The sequence below is a fragment of the Maniola jurtina genome, chromosome 14 (assembly GCF_905333055.1).
Source record: "Maniola jurtina chromosome 14, ilManJurt1.1, whole genome shotgun sequence".
NCBI classification, from domain to species: domain Eukaryota; kingdom Metazoa; phylum Arthropoda; class Insecta; order Lepidoptera; family Nymphalidae; genus Maniola; species Maniola jurtina.
In genome coordinates, this window is record NC_060042.1 from 7,751,504 (window position 1) to 7,775,737 (window position 24,234).

The 24,234-nt window shown below is 35.2% G+C and overlaps 1 long non-coding RNA gene across 1 annotated transcript; it reads right to left on the minus strand.

The window, feature by feature from the left end:
- Positions 1-4,184: 4,184 nt before the first annotated feature.
- Positions 4,185-22,284, minus strand: LOC123871772. Its single transcript, XR_006797345.1, has 3 exons — positions 22,133-22,284; positions 13,326-13,330; positions 4,185-4,196 (listed from the first exon to the last, which is right to left on the minus strand). It is a non-coding gene; the product is annotated as an uncharacterized LOC123871772 (long non-coding RNA).
- Positions 22,285-24,234: the final 1,950 nt, after the last annotated feature.

Here is a 24,234-nt window from a genome sequence, read left to right on the forward strand (position 1 = left end):
AACTTAAAAAGTTTCAAGTTGAAAGCTCCAATTTCCCTTTATTGTTACAATAATAGGTATCCTCTGTGGTCACTTTGGTTGGGTTCTATCACCGTAAGGATATTTCGAGGATATTTCATTTCAGAAGCAGTAACTTCCATCGAGACACGGGCGCGGGCTCAGACGCCCTGAGCGGAAGCATTTTACCTACGCATTTCATAGTTGTCATAAATAAACTTGAACTTCAGTTTTAGGGATCCGTATAGTTTCATCTAGTCTGTCAACCCGTCTGTATGTCTGCCACAGTCACAGCTATTTTAAAGCTATAAAAAAACGCGTATAGTTTTGAGAGAACCCTGGACATGAAAAGTTAAAAAGTTTAAGTTCTTCAGACGGTTTTTTTATGGTAACCGTCAAAGTTTTTGCCAATTAACAATAGCTGCGGAACATTACCCACTTGATTGGAGAGCTGAGAATGCCAGGTTATGCGAAATGGGCATAGTTCGAGAGTAATAACCAGTAACTATGTCATCCAGCCTAACCGCTGCTAATAGGGTTCTACATAAATTAGATCTTAATCAATTTATAGCTCGACGTTTCAGTAGGCTGTGAATTATAACCATTAAGTAGAAATCCACTAATATATTATTATTTAAGTATATACTGGGTAAACCTATTCTAGTGGTTCAGGGCTTGAAATCTTGTGCGTGCCTTCATTGTTGACGAGTCGGCCAGCTGACAGTCTAGTTCGTGGGCTCGTAGGCTCGCCGGCTGTTGTCTAAAGGCTTAGCCCGCACAACGATTCTCGCGAATTTTATTCGCGCGATATATTTTTCGCGTACGGAATATCACCTGGAGGGGTTTGCCCCTCTGTAAATCGGAAGTTTCAGCGAAGTTGAAGTTTTCCTATCTAGGTATTTACCTATACAAACTATTATAATAATAATTTTATAAAGAGGAAGGATTCGTTTATATGTGTGTAATCAATAAACTCTAAAACTACTGAACCGATTTTAATAACTCTTTCACTATAAGAAAGCTACTTTATCCAGAAATAACATTATAGACTATGAACTAAATATACCTACCGCGGACAAAGTCGCGGATAAAAGCTAGTATTTTATACAGAGCAAGTACTAAAACCTAGGTATGTAGTATGTACCTCAATACATTTCCCCGTGATCTTTCTCAATGTAAAGTCCTTAAGGCGCTAGGCGTGATGAATTTTTTTTTATAAATAATATAGTAGGTATCTACTTAACAGCAGGTTTTATAATCCTCGCTGAGCCAACTCCCAGTTAACGTCCGCCGCGCACTAATTAGAAGGCTAACTTTACATAAATAAACCTTAAAATCCGAACTTTTACTTCTTGATTTTTAATCCTGTTCCGTCTGTTAACAAGACTGTAACATTCAAATGTAGATAAGTAAATTGGGAAAAATTTGAAAATTAAAATTTTCTACCATGTATCGGAATACTTAGGTGCCTATCCTCAACAAACTCCTCAACAATGTTTCAACAATATGATAGAACAGTCTGTTTCGTAATGAAAGCATTCTACCTAAGTACCTACCTACTTATTTAAAGTTTAAACTATAACTTCATAAATCACGTCAACATGTCCAAAACATCAGTTACATTTCAAAATGTATCTATAAACTATGTAAGTAAGTAATAATTAATTATAGAGGAACATCTTGTAGAGCTGACTCGGTGGAAATGATTCACGTCGATTCATTCAGACGGACAGACAGACAGACAGACAGATAGACAACAAAGTGATCCTATAAGGGTTTTGTTTTTCCTTTTGAGGTATGGAACCCTAGGTAGACTAAATAACTAGATAGTTTAATTAAATATATTTTGGAACATTTCCTTTGATTTAAATTTTAAAATATTTCATAGGATAGCTGAATGCTCAGGTATATTCTTCTTTACGCCTAGTTGAGCCCAAGCTACGTAACACGGCTTAGCTGTAACGAGGTTGTTTCTGTTATTTTATTCAAAGCGTTTTTGTAGAAGCTCATGTTGAAAAGCCGCTTAATAGAATAAAATTGTTCCTTAGTCCTGAAAAGATTCAACTAACCATGTATTTTTCTGAAATATTTTTTCGAATCTGGGAATTTATAATTAAATTTCAGTAAAGTAGGTATCCACCTACTCACACGAGTCACACAGCCAGCTGCATAAAAACGTAGCGATGGCATGTAAAAAGATGAGAAGTTCACTTGGTTGAGATGCAACCTGTGTAAATACCCAAAGTACATTTCACATTCGTCTGAATGTGAAAATAATGTGACCTCGTCAATGTGTGGCGGCCAATAGCGCAGAGCAGCAGTCGCCAAGAAGTGCAAAATTGCAAATCTTGATGGAAGCTTCACTTCTGTGCCTTTTGTGGGTGGTCAGTTTTTCCAACTCGTATAGTTTAGCACCTTGAATGTGTCATAAAAAAACTTTATCATATAATATGTAATAAGTAAAGCCTGAGAGATATAAAATGCGCGACGAAAACGTGGCGATTTCACGAGCGACGCGCCGCGGCGCGACTGAAGAAGTGTCTTTAATACGAACCACGGCTTGATAAAGTTCCTTTTAGGTGCATTTATCTTCTATTAGTAATTTAAAACTAAAGCTACGAGGGTTCCAAACACGCCCAAGTCTGAGAAGAGCCCACAACAAACTCAGCCGGTTATTCTTTTTTTATTAACACCACTTTACAAAATCACATAAACTATTAGAACTATCAAGCTGATTGGCAACTCATTCCTAAGCTTTCGTATCATTTAAATTCTGAAAAAATAAAAATTCTGAATCAAAAGCTAAATAAGTGTCAAACTTATAAACAGGTGGATAGGTAAACTTATTACGTATTCACAAAAACTTCAGCTAAAGTTTTTTAATTAAACTCTCGCATAATTTGACGCCTACGTTGTCTCAACTTTTTTAATTATTTGTGAATAATCAAGAACTTTGTACCATAAATTAATAATTGTCAATAATTTTATTTTTCATTCATTAATTCATCAAATAATAATCATTATCTAGAGTAACTGGGAAATATTTGAGACTGGCTGACGGCTGTGGCCCAAGACGAAAGAGGAAGAGGGATTGCCTGAGTTGATAGCCTGATATGGCATAGCCTACCGGGTTGAAGTTGATTTCAAACTACGGAATATAATATAATATATAAATATCGCTCACCCTACTTTTAAATGTCACTGTTTATGACATTTAAAAGTAGGGTGAGCGATATTTATATATTATATTATATTTCCGTAGTTTGAAGGCAACTTTAGGCTTTGATGTGTAGAGAGCTTTAGAGACGCTGGTCCTTTCGAGCAGCTAGTAAGGGTTAATAAATTCATCATCCATCATCATAAACAGCCAATGAGCATTCATCTGGTCTTAGGCAGTGGCGTGTAGTCATAGAGGCAAAAAAGCACTGCTTACCCTTATTTAAAAAGCTCAATGCATATTTTTCGAAATGATTTGTCAGAAATCTCATGAAGGTGTTTTCACGTCCTAATCGACTAAATAATTGAAGATCGATGGAATAAATTGTTATTCTTTGATTTTAATAAAATACAGAATGAATTCGGAGAGGAAGCCATTTCAATGTACTTAGTTATATATCTTATATAAGGTAAAACAACTTACTTATTTTATACTACACTTAAACCACTTTAAAAAAAAACAATAATAATATTATTCTACTTTGAGAATGGTCCTCTTGTGCAAAATGTGTCCAGTACCTAAGTTAAAATAACTACGCTCCATTCGTACGTAAATGAGTAAAATTTCTAGTTCAGCATTAGAGCAAATGTGAAGGGTTCAAGAAGTTGTTGTGTTACGATGCCTCCGGGGCTCTTTGTGCCCTGTGTTTGCTATCTAGTATTTTCGCAAATGAGCAATTCACGCTGTTACACTCTACTAAAGGATCTTATTTAGGGACTTTTGGCTTATTTTTAACCGACCACATATAAAAGGTTCAGTAGATATTAATTTAAATACTATTTTTAACTCCCGAGTCCCGACCCAAAAAGAGGGGTGTTATAAGTTAGACGTGTGTATCTGTGGCATTGTAGCTCCTAATCTACTGAACCGATTTTAATTTAGTTTTATTTTGTTTGAAAGGTGGCTGGATCGAGAGTGATCTTTGCTATAATCCAAAAAAATTGGTTCAGCCGTTTGAAAGTTATGAGCTCTTTTCTAGTTACTGTAACCTTCACTTGTCGGGGGTGTTATAAATTTTTAATTTACACTTGTTGAATCTTACTTACCTAACTTTTCGAAGAAATTAACAATAAAGTATGTAAACTTTATACTTTTTCGCAATAGCCGAGAACTATTTCACGACTTATTTAGAAAAGAGTTCAAGAAACGAAGATTTATCGAAAGATTTTTTATTGAATGAGTATGATAGAAATACCGATTTATATAAAATTTTGAACAGAGGTAACTTGACATGGGCAACTTTTTATCCCGGAAAATCAAAAAGTTCCCACGGGATTTTTAATCACACTTCACACTAATATTATAAAGGAGAAAGTTTGTATGTGTGTGTGTGTGTGTGTATGTTTGTTACTCTTTCACGCAATAACTACTGGACGGATTGGGCTGAAATTTAGAATGGAGATAGATTATACCCTGGATTAGCACATAGGCTACTTTTTATCCCGGAATTCAAAGAGTTCCCACGGGAATTAAAAAAACCTACATCCACGCGAATGAAGTCGCGGGTATCAGCTAGTATCTTATAATAATATAAGTATCTTGTCTTATTAAGTAGTAAAGTAATAATCATATCTTATAATAATATAAGTAGGTAGGTATTATTGTTATCCAAACGTTCCGAAACCCCGTAGATATATTTGTCAGCATTATCCACCGCAGTATACGGAGCGTAACGCCGGCATAGCTGTGTGACGGTAATTACATTAATTCCTACCGCGCGTATCACGTAAATATTGCAACGTCGGCAATTTATTACAACTAGTGCAAATACCAGCGTAATAACCGTTAAACTGCTGCGATTTCTAACCATAACTATGGATATTTCGTTAAGTTATTTTGAAAATCTCTGACTTCTTAGAGGTAGGTAGGTATATTACAATAATGGAATCAAAACGTTACAACGCGGCTTTTTATCTGCATATGAACTATGAAGCATAGAAATGTTACTAGCTGATACGTCCGGCTTTGCTCCTCGGGTGAAATTTGATATACCTATAAATACAATATTATTAGGTATGTACTTATCCTATGTTACTTCAAGATAAAGTAACTTACCTATACTAATGATGAAAGAATAATAAATTAAAATGAGTTAATTAGTTTCAGAGTTCATCGATTACAAATTAACAAACAAAAAAATCTTTCCTCTCTATAATATTAACTGTTTACTTAGAAGATAAATAAGCATAGAAGATCATTACGACTTTCTATGTTATGAACCCGTTCACACTGCGAAGAGCGTATTGAACGCGCTCTTGTAGCTTGTATTTCAGTAAGAAGGTAGTTGATACATTATTTTGAACTCGTAGATAAATCTATACATGATAATACCTAAAAACATAAACTACCTGACGTAATATCGACGTACTACAGCTTTACTTATATAAACTTTATGTGATTTTGTGTTTAAGATAGAGAAAATTCTCTGAATAAAATTGTTGAACCCTATCGGTAGCGGTTGCCACATTCACAAGATGTCGCTTCTAGATTCAAGCAATCATCTACGTTCGATACATGAACCTCAGCCTGATAACTCACGACCCACGGTCTAGATGGCAGCACGGGTAGCTTAATTAGAAACTCAAGTAGAACACGCAACTTTCAATCGCATTGACAGAGCGTTTACCAAATTGCACTATATATAGAAGTTCCAACGTACAACCGTCGGCCCAGCTGGCGCCCCGAGCACAACTTGTGTTGTGCTCGGGGCTTGTGTTGAGCTTGTGCTCGGAGGGAAATTTCCCTATTGCTACGGTCGAGCATACAGACACACACCTCCCGTGCAACTCCATACAATCGTAGTTCCAATTTCATACAGATATTAGTTTCTAGAATGTGTTTGCCAAATTTCATGGACTTTGGTTGCTTAATATTCAAATGAAATTGGAACTACGATTGTATGGAGTAAGTGACGGAGAGAGCCCTGTTAAGAGATTTTCAAAATTCCACCTGAGCGAAGCTGAGGCGAGTCGTATAATAAAAAAGGTATATAAAGTCCAATTTATTGCAGAGTTTTGTAACCTAAACGTACTGGCATACTGAAACCTACAAAGGATATGTTTCCTGAAGCGTTAATATAGCTGGAGTCACAAGCAAATTTCAATTTCTAGTTTACCTTTGTATTCGAGTTTACCAGGCACATAATACATTATAGTATGGCCTATATGTAGGTACTATGACGTACTGCAAAATTGCATTTATTTGAGTTTTAAATATAATTAATCATACTTAACTTTATTAACTTCAGTAATACGAAAATGCAGAATCTGTAATAACGTAGTTAATTGGTCCAATTAACGATTTTCGGTAATTAAAGCTGTTATTTTAATAATGTCTGTAACTAATAAATTTTTTTGAACTACTTAACTAGGAAGCTGCCCCGGCTTCAGACTGCCCGGGCAGCACAAAATATCTACGTAAAGTATCTATAATTCGAAATATATTCACGGGTAGTAGCATAATATTGTTTAATCCATACTAATATTACGTTATAAACGCGAAAGTGTATCTTTCTGTTTGTCTGTCTGCTAGCTTTTCACGGCCCAACAGTTCAACTGATTTTGATGAAATTTAGCACAGAGTTAGCTTACATTCCAGGGAATGAAATAGGCTACTTTTTATCCCGATAAATCAAAGAGCTCCCACGGAATTAAAAAAAATCTAAATCTAGTATATAAAATGTTTGACTAGCTTATGCCCGCGACTTCATCCACGTTGCAAATTCGAAACCCCTATTTTACTTCCACTTATTAGGGGTTGAATTTTCAAAAATTCTCTATTTGCGGATGCCCACATCATAATAGCTGCTATCTGCGTGCCAATCGATCCGTCCAGTGCTTTAACAGCTCGTTCACACAGGCTGCGTAAGCGTAGACGTAGCGCGTACCATTGCGTTGTAATGTATGGAACTGTATGAGACCGCTTGTGTGACATGAACGTTCGCGTAGACGTAATGCGTGCAGTTATGTCTACGGATTCACGCGCGTCACTACGCACGTGTCACGTGTACGTGCTTGGTGTGAATCGGCCTTTAAGCTGTGCGTTGATAGATCAGACAGTCCGTCACCTTTTCCTTTTGTATTGGTATTTAGATTTTTGGTTGTATTTTTTTATTACACTTTCGTAATTATGCGATGGCATTGCAGACTATTGGGAGCATTTTGCAAATTAAGTACCAGGCAGCTTTGCATCGTGAATAAGTAAACAAGCCTTTTTCACGTAGCGTATTTTATTAATAATTGAGCGTAGTTAAATATATTTGTATGCTATTTTAAGGTCATATAATCAAATCGTCTAGACTATAAATGTAGCAAAGTGAATTGCAAAGTAAGATTTTCATCAAGAAATCGAGACCCAAGGCATAAATATTGTAGCTGATTCGAAGATGTTCAAAATGTAGTCAGGAATTTTGTCAGCACTAAGTACCTAATGTATATTAACTAAAGTCCATTGCATAAAGGAGATGTTACTTGGGGAAGTTAAAACTTTGTATTTTTTGAAGCTTTTTTAGTTTTTCTAAACGCTACGCTTATCATCACTACGTTTTAACTTGACGCCTACTTCACTACTTATATGTTTTGATCCTCAGGCTGTGATTCCACTATACCAACTTCAAAGATCTGCACTCTAGGTACTAGTTAGATAGGTACTTTAAAAAGGTATCCAGCCTTTGAGAAGCATTTTTTCGATGCGCCCGATCCGTCCGTCTCTGGGTGCAGACGTCACGTGCATTTTCAGTATTGAAAATTGTGTCAGGCGCGCTTCTTGCGGGTTGTCTCGTGGTATACGATCACCCTTAGAAAATGCTCTACGACTATATTGTTATGGTTGTATGTATGTTGGTATCAGCGGAGTGAAGTTGCTCCCATATGGGCCATTAGCACTAACTTCACTCTCAATTTTCCCACAGGGGCAAAGCGAACTGCTCGGAGGTCTAAATAGCTCCTAAATATTACACGAATGGGAGGACCTTGCCCGGCGTTTTACATTATTAAACATAACCAGTGGCAAAATTTTGTATTTCATGTGAACATATCACGAGAAAATTCAAAATGGTGGCTTTATTTAAAAACTAAAAGACAATTCTGAAAATAAATAATATGTTTTGATATTTCTATGTCATTTTTCATATTGATAAGGGTCATGATGCCTGTAATCATAAAAAGATGGTAGGGGTTTTGTTTTGATAATAATTCCCTAGGCTCCCAGTATCTGACTCCACACAAGTCTTCAACATACACTAGACTTATGTCTTATGTTTTAGACCCCTAATATGCTTAGAAAGCGCTGAAATAGCAAGGAATTTATATATCAGTGTTCACTGCAAACTGAGAAAAACAAGATACTCGTAAGTAATTAAAGTTCAAAGTTCTAACAAGTGTGCAATTCTAAATCAGCTTACAGGAAAGCTTTCGACGATTCTAAGAAACTTAACTAACGAAAGAAAAAGAAAAGTAAACATTAAATGGCAAACTTTGACCACGAATTTATTATATTTCTTCACGAGCAAGAGCACTTTATCCTTAAAAGAAGGTAGAAATGACATGTGAAAATACAGATGGGAATTTACAAGAGCAAAATCATGCAAAGGCAACTTTATTGCTACAAGCAATAACTATTATTTATTCTTGGTCCCTAATCTAATCACTTACTGATTTGACGGTATCAAAGCCAGCCCATTGACTGATTTCAATAGGTAGGTAGGTATTCTTTAGGCTTGGCTGTCCCTAAAGGCAAATCTGGGCAAAGTGATATCAATGAGAGAGGCTTCCTTATTATTTTTTAAATATGTGACTTGTGATGTAAGATCAAAGTAATAATCTGTGAATTTTTCTGTAATCCATTCATTGACTACATCTGCTATGATATAATTTATTACACTACAAAGTGGTACTTACTATTGAAATAATACTAACGGATGCCCGCAACTTCGTTCGTGTGCATTTAGATTGTAAAATCCCATGGGAACTGTTTAATTTTCCGAGATAAAAAATTGTCTATGTCTGCAGGTTTTTAATTAAGTATATCCATGCAAAGAATCAGTTTGATCAACAAACAAACACGCTTTTGCATTTATAGTATGGGTAGCGATTGTGCTGCATAGGTAGTAGCTATATACCTCAGAATCATCGTCATCATCGGCATCAGTTTTTCCTCCCACTTTTAATATGGGTACCTTCAAGTCAAGAGTGAATAGGCGACTTCTAGGCAGGCGCGCTCCATCTTGGCTGCATCATCACTTGCTAGCAGATCTGATTGCAGCCAAGCGCTGGTCTGTATAATTTAAAAAAAGCATATAATGTGGCTATGAAGAAGCCCCAAATTGTTACATAAACAAGTGTAAATTAAAAATTTATAACACCCCCGCTGAAGGTTACAGTAACTAGTAGTTACTAGAAAAGAGCTGATAACTTTCAATCGGCTGAACCTCTTCTTGAATTATGGCTAAGAACACTCTCGATCAAGCCACCTTTCAAACAAAAAAAACTAAATTAAAATCGGTTCATTAGTTTAGGAGCTACGATGCCACAGACAGATATACAGATACACAGATACACAGATAAACACATACACACGTCAAACTTATAACACCCCTCTTTTTTGGTCGGGGGTTAAAAAATAACGAGTAAATGTCTGACAGAAAATAAAATACTGTGCAATAGGTACACGTTCCTGTGCCTGTTTGTTAGTACCGGTGATTTACGTATCTACGTTGAAGGAGCAGCAAAACAAACGACACCGGTAATTTATTTCACTGTAAGTGTGAAATATTTGGATAGCTGTTTCGTAGCGCACACTCGTAGGTAGTGCTCGTAGCTATGTGCAAAGCGATCCTCACTATTTTCTGCCGAAAGACCATAGTTGTACTTTTTAGGGTTCCGTAACCAAAGCATAAAAACGGAGCCATGTCAATGTCACTTTGCTGTCTGTCTGTTACATTATACTGTCTGTCACTCTGCTGTCTGTCCGTCTGTCACATAGACATTACGAAATGATTTTAGAATATTTTTGTGCTGGGGGACTATCTTAAAAACGAAACTGGTCAAGAATATGAAATTTCGGTATGTTATATGAAAACAACGATTTATAAAATAGTTTGTAAATTGTTACCAAAACAATCGAACATTTTTTGGTTTTTTCTTTCACGGTTTATTGCGGTGTTCTAGCTCAGAAAAGAAATAATTCAGAAATACTCCCACTTGACTGGTTTTACATAGTATATACATACATACAACCTTACATCATAAACATAGATCATAGTTAGTAGGTACTAAACTACTGCAAGTGTATCCTATACTTTAGGCATCATTAGTTATTTTGTACTGCAATTTTTCAATTGTAAACAATAATTTTATGAAAATTTAGCATTACAATGGGTTATATATATATCATTTCCTATACTTAGCTACGATGGTGCTACGAACGCTATGAAGCTACGATATTTAGGAAATTATATATTTTCATATGGATCTAACATGGAACTAGGAGTCAGCTTAGGAAAAAAGTTACTGATTGCTTATTGAAAATGATATAATACAGCAAACAAATGGACGTACAGTAAGTACCTAAGTTTGTTTTTTACACGAAAGTGGAGCAAAATTATACTGTTTCAAAAAACATTCATATATAGACAGATTTGAGTGCAAAATAAAATTAATGTAAAAAAAATTTAACGGTAAGTTTTTTGTAATGATTCATCTATGTTGAAATTGAAATCTACTAAACCGTGTTAAACACAGTTTCGAAATGTTACCTATTTAGGATATTTCGAAATAGAATTCCCACTTCAGCCTACACAGTATCACAATTGGAGCACTAGTATAATTGATTGGATTACACCTGTTATCAGGGAGGCTCGGCTACGTGATCTCTGTACATAATTGTCCAATGCGACACAGTTTATTACAGGGCAACCATGATAAACTGATTTACTAATTCCGTTCTATTACTTGGACGTGCTTAACGTACAAATAATAGAAGCAAAATAATATGAAATGAAATAATAATTCATCACAATTTATAAACAAGTGTAAATTAAAAATTTATAACACCCCCGATAAGTGAAGGTTACAGTAACTAGAAAAGAGCTGATAACTTTCAAACGGCTGAACCAATTTTCTTGGATCATAGCTAAGCACACTATCGATCAAGTTACCTTTCAAACAAAAAAAAACTAAAAGAAAATCGGTTCATTCTTTTAGGAGCTACGATGCAACAGACATATACACAGATACACACGTCAAACTTATAAAACCCCTCTTTTTGGGTCGGGGGTTAATTAATATAAGTCAATTCCCACCAAGACTTACCTCAATGGAGATTAGCCAACTAACCAAGAGATAATAGTATTATAAGTAGAACACAAGTTTGTTGGAGCCTATTAAAATAAAGTAGTAGCACAGAATAAGGATAGTATCTTGGTACCTATCAGAGGTTCGTCGAAGCCATCTAGACAGAGCAATCGTGCGGTAAATGAGTGACCCGAGACGACGACCCCAGCAATTCCGGGACCTATATGGCAGAGTCGTTAAGTCGTCATTTAGCACGAGATCAAAAGCGTTGGAGTACTGTGTCTAAGGTGTCCTCCAGCACGATTGACTGATGATAAAAAAAAAAGATCCCGACGAATTGAGAACCTCCTCCTTTTTTGGAAGTCGGTTAAAAAGGGGGTAGCGGAAAGCGGCTGCAGGAGAAAGTCTGAGGACAGGGTGTGATGGCGTTCAATAGATCTGATGACCTATTGACCTATGTTCAAGAATGGACGTCCACAGGCTGATATTATAATGATCATCTCTGACCTGATGTTAAGTGATGATGCAGTCTAAGATGGAAGTGGACTAACTTCGAAGAGGCATGGCAGATTTTACTAAAGGCATACCGATTATCGTATTCTACAAGGCATTGTACCGGATGGCTTGGCAGCACGGCCTTGCCACAGCCGATGATTACCGCAAGAACAGAGACGATATAGAAATTAAAAAAAAACCAAATAGCCTTGCCGGGAATCATACCTTCCACTTATAAGACTACAGTGCTTCAGTGCGCCACTGAGGTCGTCGAGCTTTACTATCATTACATTGTATTCATAATCAGTAGAAGTCGAACAAATTAATAAGCTACCAAATGTTTTATTAACATTCGATTACCAACCTGTTTAAATGTCTCATTTGTAGATTGGCCCTTTGGACTAATGTAAGAATTATTAGTGAGACCCTTAGGCTAAAAAGTTTGAGACCTCTGGCCTAGACCAACGAGGTTGTAAAATGGTGAATAAATTAATATAGAGCAATTACTCTCCATTGATCTTCAAAGTTCAGCACCAGAATATTGTATTGTCCCCAGATCTACATAAGTTAGCAAAGTTTCAAACTAATTCGACGACTATAAGCGGTGAGTTGAATATCGATTCGCTAGAAATCTTAATTCTGCTTATAATATCACAAATTGAAGTGGTCGAGTTAAAGTGGGTAAGTAAAGCTAGTAAAAAGATTTTAAGCTAATTTTTGAACCTACTTGATTCGATGCGTTTCGTGGTTTTTATGTTTTGACTTTCAATAATAAACTGATCCTTCCATGAATCCTTCTTATTGTTTTATGACAAGCACTATTGATGTCGGAGGGATCTAAGCACATGCGATTTTATTGTTTCCGCAATTACTTAAAGTAGACTAAAAGTACAAAAAATTCTTTTGAAGGTGCAAGATACTGTACCTACTGCAACTTAGATAGTAACCATGCTTCTTGACACTTTAATAATGAGGGACTGAAGGAAGACAAAAGTTGCTCATATAAAGCAGTAGTGTAAAAAAATTGCAGGAAAAATTATCGCTTAAATTAAACACTGCTAGTAGATTTTAACATTAAAACCGCTAATCGGATTGAGTAGAAACTTTCAAAGCTAAAGCCGGTTGGTATTCTAATGTTATTTCACTGCTCTTTTTAACCGCATGCACTGCAACGCTGTATGGAACTTACCTATTCTAAAACATTTATAAAAATGTTTGGCATGTTTTATATATTGTGGTAATTTTAAATGACTATGGGCAGCAGATATTTTAATGGGCAGAAAATTCCGATTAAGGGATATTTCTTCATTGATTCACATAATTACAATCGCTCCAAAACTTATCTAACAAAATAAAGGATAGAAAAATTTAGGTACCTCATAAAGAACTGTATTGCACAGTCAAAGTAGACTTTATCAAAGATTTTTCAGTCTCACTACCTTCCTAAAAAAAAACCGGGCTGAATTGACATCCAATTCCTTTATGGAAGTCGGTTAAAAAGATAGTCTAATATCATTTATTTAAAGAAACGATATTTATTACAAAGCATTTCGCCCACATGGTTTTTTTCGTAAGTACCTACTTACTTATCTTTTATGAAATTTGATTGACCTTTTCGTAGACAAAATTTAGCTTGACCTTTTGCCTAAGCATTGTAACAAAAGTATCTACGTAGATATTCGTTTACTCTTATTTTATTAACCCTCGACCCAAAAAGAGGGGTGTTATAAGTTTGACGTGTGTATCTGTTTATCTGTGTATTTGTCTGTGGCATCGTGCTCCTAAACTAATGAACCGATTTTAATTTAGTTTTTTTTTTTGTTTGAAAGGTGACTTGATCGAGAGTGTTCTTAGCTATAATCCAAGAAAATCGGTTCAGCCGTTTGAAAGTTATCAGCTCTTTTCTAGTTACTGTAACCTTCACTTGTCGGGGGTGTTATAAATTTTTAATTTACACTTGTAAACGGCCGGTCCACGCGTTTAGGGTTGCTAACAATATTCGATAAGTTTATTACTTTATTTACATTTTTTTATTTATATAAACTTTCAAAAGTTCTTTTAAAACATCACAGGAATCTAACACAGCTGGTTTGGAGTGCCTTTCCTACAGAGAAGAACCAGCAAGAAACACGGTGGTTGCTCTTTTTGCAAACATTTAATTAACAAAAATGTTATGCTATATTGTGAAATTGTAGTCCCACGTATTGCTGGAGTGAGTCAAATCCGCGCTTTTTATCATTTACATAATTTAACTGTTTATTATGTTTTATAGGAGTCATACATCATAGTATCATCACAATTAGTAGGTAAAGATAAAGATTTTATACAATTATCCGACACAAATTCATCTGACAGAAGAACCGGATCATATCCACTCAGCTACAAATAAGTAGCAAAACAGTTCGTAAGGTGGAAATAGCTCTATCTACTTATTTATGGACGTCAGAGTAGAAAGAGTTCTTCGTCAAGAAGTGTAAAAATAAACAGTAGAAGAGCGAGTGAAAATATAAACGTTGCAAATATTTCTCCCCTTTTCATAATTCATAATACCTACTTATTTTTTCCATTACTGCTTACCTGTGTCATATTGATAGAGTGACAAATATCGAATTTTTGTTAGGAATATTGGGAATATATTCATAATTTATGAAATCCTGGTCGTACAGTGCAACCTGCCGAATTTCTCATGGATTTGAAAAAAGAAGGCATCTTCCTTTTTTTTTAATTAAAAGATTAGCGCTTGGCTGCAATCAAACCTGATGGTAAGTGATGATGCAGCTTAAGATGGAGCGCGTTTGTCTAGAAGATGCCTATTCACTCTTGGCTTGAAGGTACCCATATTATAATTGGAGGGGAAAACTGACTGTACTAACGTCAACTAATTTCACTCCTGAGCGATCTTTTATATTAGCATCTGAGTTTCTAATTGTATTGACGTTATAAGCGTCCGCTTTGACGTTCAAATGTAAGCAATTGAGCTTTTCATAGATGTCGTAGAGCTTTTTAACCCCAACCCAAAAAGAGGAGTGTTATAAGTTTGACGTGTGTATCTGTGTATCTGTCTGTGGCATCGTAGCTCCTAAACGAATGAACCGATTTTAATTTAGTTTTTTTTTGTTTGAAAGGTGGCTTGGCTTAATCGAGAGTGTTCTTAGCTATAATCAAAGAAAATCAGTTCAGCCGTTTGAAAGTTATCAGCTCTTTTCTAGTTTTCTTATAGAGGTTTTTGTTCGGGGGGTTTTTTTTTTAATTTTGAGTTATTATATTATGGATAGTAAAGAAGCTAGGTGCTTAAGCGATAGAGTGGCATTCGATATCTACCTACAAGAGATCCATCTTGAATAGGCACCTTCTAGGTAAGCGCGTCCCATCTTAGACCACATCATCACTTTCCATCAGGTGTGATTGTGGTCAAGCGCTTGCCTATAGTGAATAAAAAAAAAAAAAAAAAAAGGTAAGTACTCGCTTTATCCATGCTTTTCCTTAAATAAAGTTAAAAAGTATTTGACTCCAATTCACGGTTCACAGCATGATAAAAGTAAAGAGGTTTAACTTTTATACGCTTTCCCGCTTGTGAAAATATCTATTTCAAGTGGTATTAATCGCATGGCCGATTCAAAAAGAAAGTTCTTCGCCTACAAAGAAAAGACACTGCGAGTATATTTCAATATTTCTTTTCCGTCTTGGCTTCCTTTCACACTGTTCACTTGGTACAAGAACGCCTGTCATTGTATGTTACAATGAACAAAGAGAGGTCTTTAGAGAAACTCTACTATGAGGGTAAAAGATAAAGCTGTGGCTGGAAATTGAAATATCTTGTATTTTATTAAGCGCTCGAAGCATGCAAAGGTACCTAGTGCTAAAAAATTACTTACCTGAACGACTTTTTCTAACGAACTTTCTTATAAATTGACCTAAAACCTACAACTTAATAATAATTTTGAATAAACAGTGGGTCCTACGAGTATATTTCAATATTTCTTCTCGGTCAATTGACTTCCTTTCATACAACAACGCCTGTAAGTACAATTGATTGTACTAGGTATACTATAACCTTAGATTAAGATGAATCTATGGCTTTAACCATTTTAACACCCTGGTTTCAGGGGTTACAGCAAACAAAACAAAAAAATACTTTACTCGGACGGTAAAACGATATTTATTCGTGTTTGGAAATTGAAACATCTTGTATTTTCTTAAGCACTCGAAACATAAAAAAATCTTCCCTAAATGACTTTTTCTACTCCATTTAGATACTCTACGACCTTATAACCTTTCATCTAGTACGTAATTATTTTTGAAAAAGAGAAAATGTTTTACCAGAGATAGAGTAAAATGTGTGGCTAACCTATTTAACTTAAGTACTAACTTTATAAGGCATGCAGATGTTGAATGATGTTAGGGATGCTTGCTGACCAGCGAGGTTGTTTCTTTGCGCCAAAAATGAGTTTTGAACTTATGGAACCTCTACAAAATAGTTTTCTGTTAAAGATCTTAGAGCACAATTTTGAGAACAACATTAGACTGCACTGCCAATGTCATAAATGCGAAAATGCGTTTATTTGTTCATTTTTCCTTCGATCACGTGACGTGATATATTGCATGGTATACTTAGTTAAAGAACTAGTCGTAAAACTGCGCTGGAAAATGACGTAGACTACTATTGATCCTGGAAAATTAGAGTTCCCAGGGAATTTTTAAAAACCTAAATCTTCGCGGACCTATTATCTACTCTTAAGTAGTTGGTTCAATAATAATATTAAGTGAAAACTGTAAACCATCATAGACACCTGCAAGCGCTCTCATGGTAGGTATTGGGAAAATAACCGGCTTCAATATGAAATTTAACCGATAACGGGAACTAAAACCTATCTAAACGTTTCAAAGATATATCGCATAAGAAGCTTACCTGGGATTTACCGACGATTTGCGGCAATGATATTAAGAGATGAAATGTACCAATTTTCAATTAATTTCAGAGAACTAAATGGTGCTTACATATTATGCGAGACTAATTTAAAAAATCATTCGGCTTTATGGATAATAAAAGCTATTCTTTGAAATTTCTATCAAAAGAATAGAAACCATTATTATAATTCAAGTAAAATTTTGCAAAGCTCTTTAGATAAAGATCACAGGCAATATAATATGAGAGATTACTATTTCATTTATATCTCATTGTATATCATATTTATGTATATTTACACATTTAAACATTTAGATGATGAATTTACTAAAATATTACTTAAGTGCGAAAGTCTGTCTTTCTGTTCATTTTTTTTTTGTTCGTCCGTCTATCTGTCTATCCATTCGTCCGTCCATCCGATTCACTATTATGTCAGCAGACTTTCAGCATTTGACTATACATATATAACACAATTTAGTGCTTTTGAGGTTGATTAGTATAATATTATGGGGTTAAATATAATGATCACCATAAAATGCTTTGATACCCTTAGTTCTTTTACCAAAAATATATACTTAACACCAGATAAATAACGTCTAAAATTACAATAGTACTAGCTATTTTAGTCACGACTGCACTTCAAATTGTATTCGAACACCAAATGTAGTAAATGATCACCAAATCTTAGCGAGCAAATTAATGCGCTATTTCTGCCTAAATAAACCACTATGATTGACATAAAATGTAGGCTTATTACCAAATGAAGCATTATGATGCCATATTAAGTTATGTCTGCGGCTTACGATCCTCTCCCACCACACCGCAAGCGCCGCGCACGCCCGGACACGATCGCCAATTTAGTCGCGTGCGAGCACTTGCTTTTATTGGGTGTGTTTTGATATCTATCTTCTTTGCAATGGCGAATGAAAACTTAGCGGGACCGAGTTCGTGTGCTCCGCTGTTGAGTACTTCATCGGAATCAGATGAAGACGAATATAAAATCACAGAGCATACGAAAAAACGTCGAAGGCAAAATAAAGTTTGGGTTTTTGAAAGAAAATTTATAACTGTGCGGAGCGCTGAGGAATTTATCAAAAATGAGAAGACCTGGTCAATACAAAAAATTCATACGACTGAAGAAGGAGTAAAACGTTACTATCGTTGTAACAAAGTGAAGCTTCGGGCTGAAATTCAGTGTTCTGCCGCGATTTATCTTTTATTTGACGCATCGTGTGATGATATATTATTATTTCGTACTGAAACATGTCACGACCATGAAAATTCTGACTGTCAGTCGACTAGGGGAATAAATGAGGCAACGAAAAAGGAAATAGAAAAACTATTCGAACTGCGTTTGAAACCTAAATCTATTATGAAGAACTTAAGTAAAATTAATGGACTAGTTCTGCCGACTAAGTTACAGTTAAACAATTATCTTAAAATCATACGTAAGAAAAAATACGGGCCATCGGTAATAAGCTTGGGACAGCTTGAATTATGGTTAAAAGAAAACTCTGAAATACCTGATGACGGTCACGAAGTTTTTGTTTTGGCGTATGAAATTTCTGAAGATGATTTAGATCAGAACTTCCGGTTCATGTTAACGACGAAATATTTAATTGGTCTATCACGCCAATGTTCTGTTCTTCACGCGGATGCCACATATAAGCTCATTTGGCAAGGGTTTCCAGTACTTGTGATTGGAACTACAGACAGAGATAAACATTTTCACCCATTTGGATTAGCTGTGACAACAGCTGAACGAACGGAAGACTTCATATTTTTATTTTCCGCATTAAAAAAAGCAGTTTTCTCAATATTTTCATACACTTTAAGTTGTAAAGTTTTGGTCTGTGATGCAGCGAAGGCTATACAAACTGCCTTTGCGTGCACATTTGGAACAGATACAGTCATAAGAATGTGCTGGGCGCATGCGAAAAAGAAGATGCAAACAAGAGTAGAGCAAAGTGTGCAAAAGAAATCCCAAAAAGAGATCTTACAAGATATTGATGCTTTACAGTGTGCCTCAACTCAGGAAATATTTGATCGAGCCAGCGAAAAATTTTTGGACAAGTGGAAAGCCGAAAAAGATTTTGTTACATACTTTGAAAATGAATGGCTAATACTAAATCGTTTCTGGTATTTGGGCGCATCTCTGGGGACTCCTGCTACAAACAATGCTCTGGAATCTTTCAATAAAACAATAAAAGATGGTGGCACGCTTCGTGAGCGTCATCCTTTGGCGCGGTTCTTAGTAATTGCTTCTGATATAGTCAAGGACTGGTCTAATGAATACGTGATTAATAATACTGAGAGACGGTTCGCTCAACTGCCGACAGTATCTTTAAAGATGTGGACAGAAAGTTACCAATGGGCAAAACTGTCGAAGCAGGTGCCATTAAAGAATAGTACTGAGCTAGTTTGCTCATACAGAATTCCAGCTGGGTCGGATTTAGATTGCAAAAATTATGAAAAGCCATGGGAGACCTTTGACGAATACAAAGAGCAACATTTTAGAGAGTGGGAAGTTATAATGCCCCGAGAAAAGGAAAATTGGTTACACGGCACATGCAATTGCCCAAAGTTTCTCAAAGATTACATTTGCAAGCATCTCGTTGGATTGGCGATTCGGCTTAAGCACGTCCAGCCACCTTCAGAGGCCAGAGCTATTCCGATTGGCATGAAGCGCAAAAGAGGACGACCAGCCAAAGCTAAGAAAGCATTAATTGTGCAGTGAATTAATACAGAAGACTGATTCTTCTTAAGATTTTTTAAATGCTTATTATTAGTTTAGTTTTAAGATCTTTGAACTGTTTATTATTAGTTTTAAGAGGACTATCTTTTTAATGATTGTTTCAATAATTAAAAAAGGGATTATTGAAATTGTAAGAGTTTTATTTTTTATTTTAGGTATAGCATTTGGTTGTAAACGAAACGCTCAAGATAATTTTTTTTTGTAGTGGTTAATCAATTTGGAGACAAAAAGGTTAGGAGTAAATTTACTTTACTGTGTTTGGCAAAATATTTTTTTTGCCGAGGGTAATTTACTTTAATCGGATAACGAGATTTTATTTTTTTGCATTTCATTTTAAATTAAAATATGGTTAATAATTTGGTTTTCATTAACTATTTTTGGGCTAACAATGAGTTTTTTGGAGCCAGTTTGCTTAAATAGGATAGCAAGATGTAAAAACTTTGGTTATAATTTTACATTAAAATGCTGTTTTAATTTTGGTGATCATTTACTACTTTTGGGTTAACAATGATTTATTTGGAGTCATTTTGCTTAAATAGGATAGCGAGATGTTAAAACTTAGGTTGTAATTTTACATTAAAATGCGGGTTTAATTTTGGTAATCATTTACTATTTTTGTCTGTTATATGTTACTATACCTGGTGGTAAGTTAAACATAAGCCTAATATTATATAGAGAAGACTTATTGTCTTTTAAAGTATCATAAACACCTGGAGCCTGCGATGAGTGCACCCTGAATATTTTATGCATTCAAATCCAAAGTTTATTTTGAAGCTCATCGCCATACCAACAAGCGGGCTGTTTTGGCTCACTTTGATATTCCACTACAGGAAACTTGAGGTTTAAAATGGCTTATGTTTAACTTATCACCAGATATTGCAAAAAAATAACGTGATACAATAAACCCCTTACACAACCAAAAATAGTAAATGATCACCAAAATTAAGACACCAATTTAATGTGAAATTACAAGAAAAAAAGTATGTCTTGCTATCCTGTGAAAGCAAGTGATTACCAAAGTAATCACTTGAGTAATCATTGTGAAATCACAAATAGTGGATTATCAAACTTTGACCCACAATTTAATTTAAAATGCCATTCAAATATTTAACATCACACTATCCTATAAAAGTAAATTACCCTATAGATACTTATAACGTTGTAGGTATATCCATACCAATCCAAATAATATAATCCAATAAAAAATCAAGGTTTGAGAAAGCTGGAATTTATTACGAGGACCAGGCAGTATGAATACTTTCCTATTTCTATAGACGGGCAAAATAATTACTTACCTCAAAATTCCTACGTTTTAACTCAGTTAGATATTATTACCCAACTAGTTAATGCCCACGACTTCGTTCGAGTGGATATAGGTTTTTAAAATCAAGTGGGAACTCTTTGATTTTCCGGGTTAAAAAGAAGCCTATGTGTTACTCCAAGGTAACTATAACAGTCACATAGTTCACTAGTTTTTGTATGAAAAAGTAACAAACATACACACATACATTCGCCTTTATAATATTAGTGTGATGGTACGGAAGTGTTGATAATAATATGGATTTATATTTTGCATACCTAGGTGCCTTTAATTTTTTAATGAAATACGGGTCAGACGATATTCGGGAACAAAATGAGGTCATAACTAATTAGCTTAATGAGGTGAGATGTGAGATTAATCAACATGTCCTACACAAAGGGAGGTGATTAATGAAGGTAACACCGGTGAGATTTTGCACAGTTTGCCACCAAGCAAAATCATTACATCATTAATGCTAGGCCTCCATGGTAGGTGCTGCACGACGTTTTCAAGTTCATTGAAACAAATTAGAATTTGCTGGCGTAACTTGCTCATCTCACATTGCATTCTGCATCCCTAACTTATAGGTAAATGTTTGACTTTTTTTTCTACACACACACACACAACACACGCACAAACATACGCGCACGCACACGCATACATAAAACTTTTGCCTTTATAATATAAATTTAGTGCAAGCATTAAATGTTTCTCCCAAAACCAGATTTAATATTATTTTAAAACCACGTAATCTATGAAAGCGTAAGCCAAAAGCCCCTTAAATTTACATCCAACTAGTGAAGCCATGCAAGCTCATTACGACTGTATTTAAAGCTTATCTCGAAGCGATTACCAGTTAATAGGCTGTCGCGGAAAAGCTAATCTGAATTGTTACGATAAATAAACATTTGATTTTACGACGACACGGCCATTCCGATATAAAACGAGTAATAAAATGGGTAGTAATGTATTGACTTTACGGCTTTAAGTTACACATCCATCTATCAACTCCAGTCACCAGAAGCTTTGCAAAACTGAAAATTCCATCAGATTCACTGTTATAATCAGTAAAATCGAATGATTGCAATGTTTGTTAAAAAAAATCCAGATGAATGACTTCATGAGTAAAAATAATTATTCTTTCACTAGTATACCCATATTACATGTTAACAAAATATTTATAATGCGTACAAAATGAGATCTCACTCGCCTTTATAACTTTGTGTCAACTTTCGTGTCAAAAGTGCGATTTTAGTCCATATTTTAAAAGTTAACTGTACTTTTGAAATAGAAGTAAAAATGGCTAGTGAGTTCTCATTTCGTACGGACTATTCTTAAAACGGGTTAGCTTAGCGTATATTTTTTAGCTTAAAATATTATGCAAGTTTTAAAACTTGTTACAGATTTTTATACTTATAACAACCAATGAGTACCAACGAAGAGTACAAACAATATGGTGTTTATATGTATGGTGTTGGTTAACTCTGCTGTTCAAGCACAATCAGGTCGACAACGCTCAAGCATAATCAGTGCGACAACAACCGCGTGTAAACTTGGTCGCACTGATTATGCTTGAGCGGCTTCTTTTGTATGGACCTGACCTCGACGCGCTATAGTACACGCTATAAAAACATTTTCTACTATACACATGATAGTAATCAGAGCAAAAAGTTTATAAAACGTGGCATAATTAAAAGAGTTGGGCTTAAAAGTTTCAAAGCTGATTTTACCCTATATGCATTCCATGAATACGAAAGTAGATAGGTAGGTGCCTTTTTGAAAAACTGGAGAGTGTTCAGTCTGTTTTAATTTGTATATTTAAGAGATACGAGTAAGTCTTGATATATATTAAAATATTAATACTAAAGTTAAGAGTGAGATGGTCAGTAAATACTAATATGTATCCTTATCCTAATAATATTTTGAATGTGGATGTGTGAATATTTATTACTCCTTCATGCCACAATGACTGAACCGATTTAGCTGAAATTTTGAATATAGATAGATTGCACACAAAACAAGAAAAAAACCAAGACAGAACAAAAAAACTAAAAACAACCCCGTAATCCACGCATTTGTTTTCAAATAAAACTATTTATTTCCCTTACAAATTGTATTTCTTTGGAGTATAGTAAAGACATAGGTAGGTATTACCAGGAATTTTTATTCGTGGTACCTAAAGACCTATTCGTAGATAGATATTACAAAAGTGAACTTCCTGCTTCGCGACTAATGAATCCATTTTCTGGTAAGTGACGCCATCGCTGGCCGAGAGTTGATGTGGTTTCTGTCAAACAAGTAAATTGCCAGCGTCATCTTGATTTATTCGCGGAAGGAAAAGTTTTAGCGTGAAAAAAGTTATCGCAAATCGGAATGGAGCATAATTTATAAGACGAATACATTCAGTTTCTCAAATGTTCCATGGTGTTTGCACAGATTTATTTACTTTTTTCGATTAAAGGATGTAAATGGAGATTTGTATAAACTTGATTCCATGAGAAGTGATCTAAAAGATTTATAGCTCGTTCATACAGGCTGCGTAAGCGTTGCGTAAGATCAGACGTAGCGCGTACCATTGCGTTGTTATGTATGGAACTGTATGAAACATGGCACACTACTTGCGTAAAGCGTGGATGTATGCGTAACCCGGTGTGTTAGGGGTTTACGCGCATCACTACGCACGTATCACGTGTACGCAATTGGTGTGAATTTAATTGCTTAAATAACATTGCAATGTAAGAAACGTAGGTACTTTGCATTTGTCAGTATCCAGCTAATACGTACAAGTACAACGTAATGATCTACTCAAACTTGACACTTTTATATTCGCATTGTCATATCTACCTAGATATGACAATTGCGAAGTCTTGTTCCAAACTTCAAAAGGTTCGGAAAGTTTGCTGCCAAGAGATTTTTTGAAACCTAAATCCACGCAGACTAATAATTCACGGACATGATCTATATTATTTAAATAAAACCAGAAAATATAGTAAGAACCATTATAAAATTGTGCCTTTAATTAGCGTCTACACGACGCGACGTCCTAACTCCTACCGGAACTTCTCAAACTGTTGCAAGAAAACAAATAACTACGAACGTTTGCAGGAAATAAGATAACTTCTTGTTATTACTTCAAGTTTAAGTTGTTCGCAATAAAATTTAGCTCTGGTCTGCAGCCATACATGCTGGTAACTTTGCCACTAAAATGTTTTCTGAGAAAACAATGCTATTTCACTTAGGTATATCTAATAGACCAATAGAATAAAATAAAGG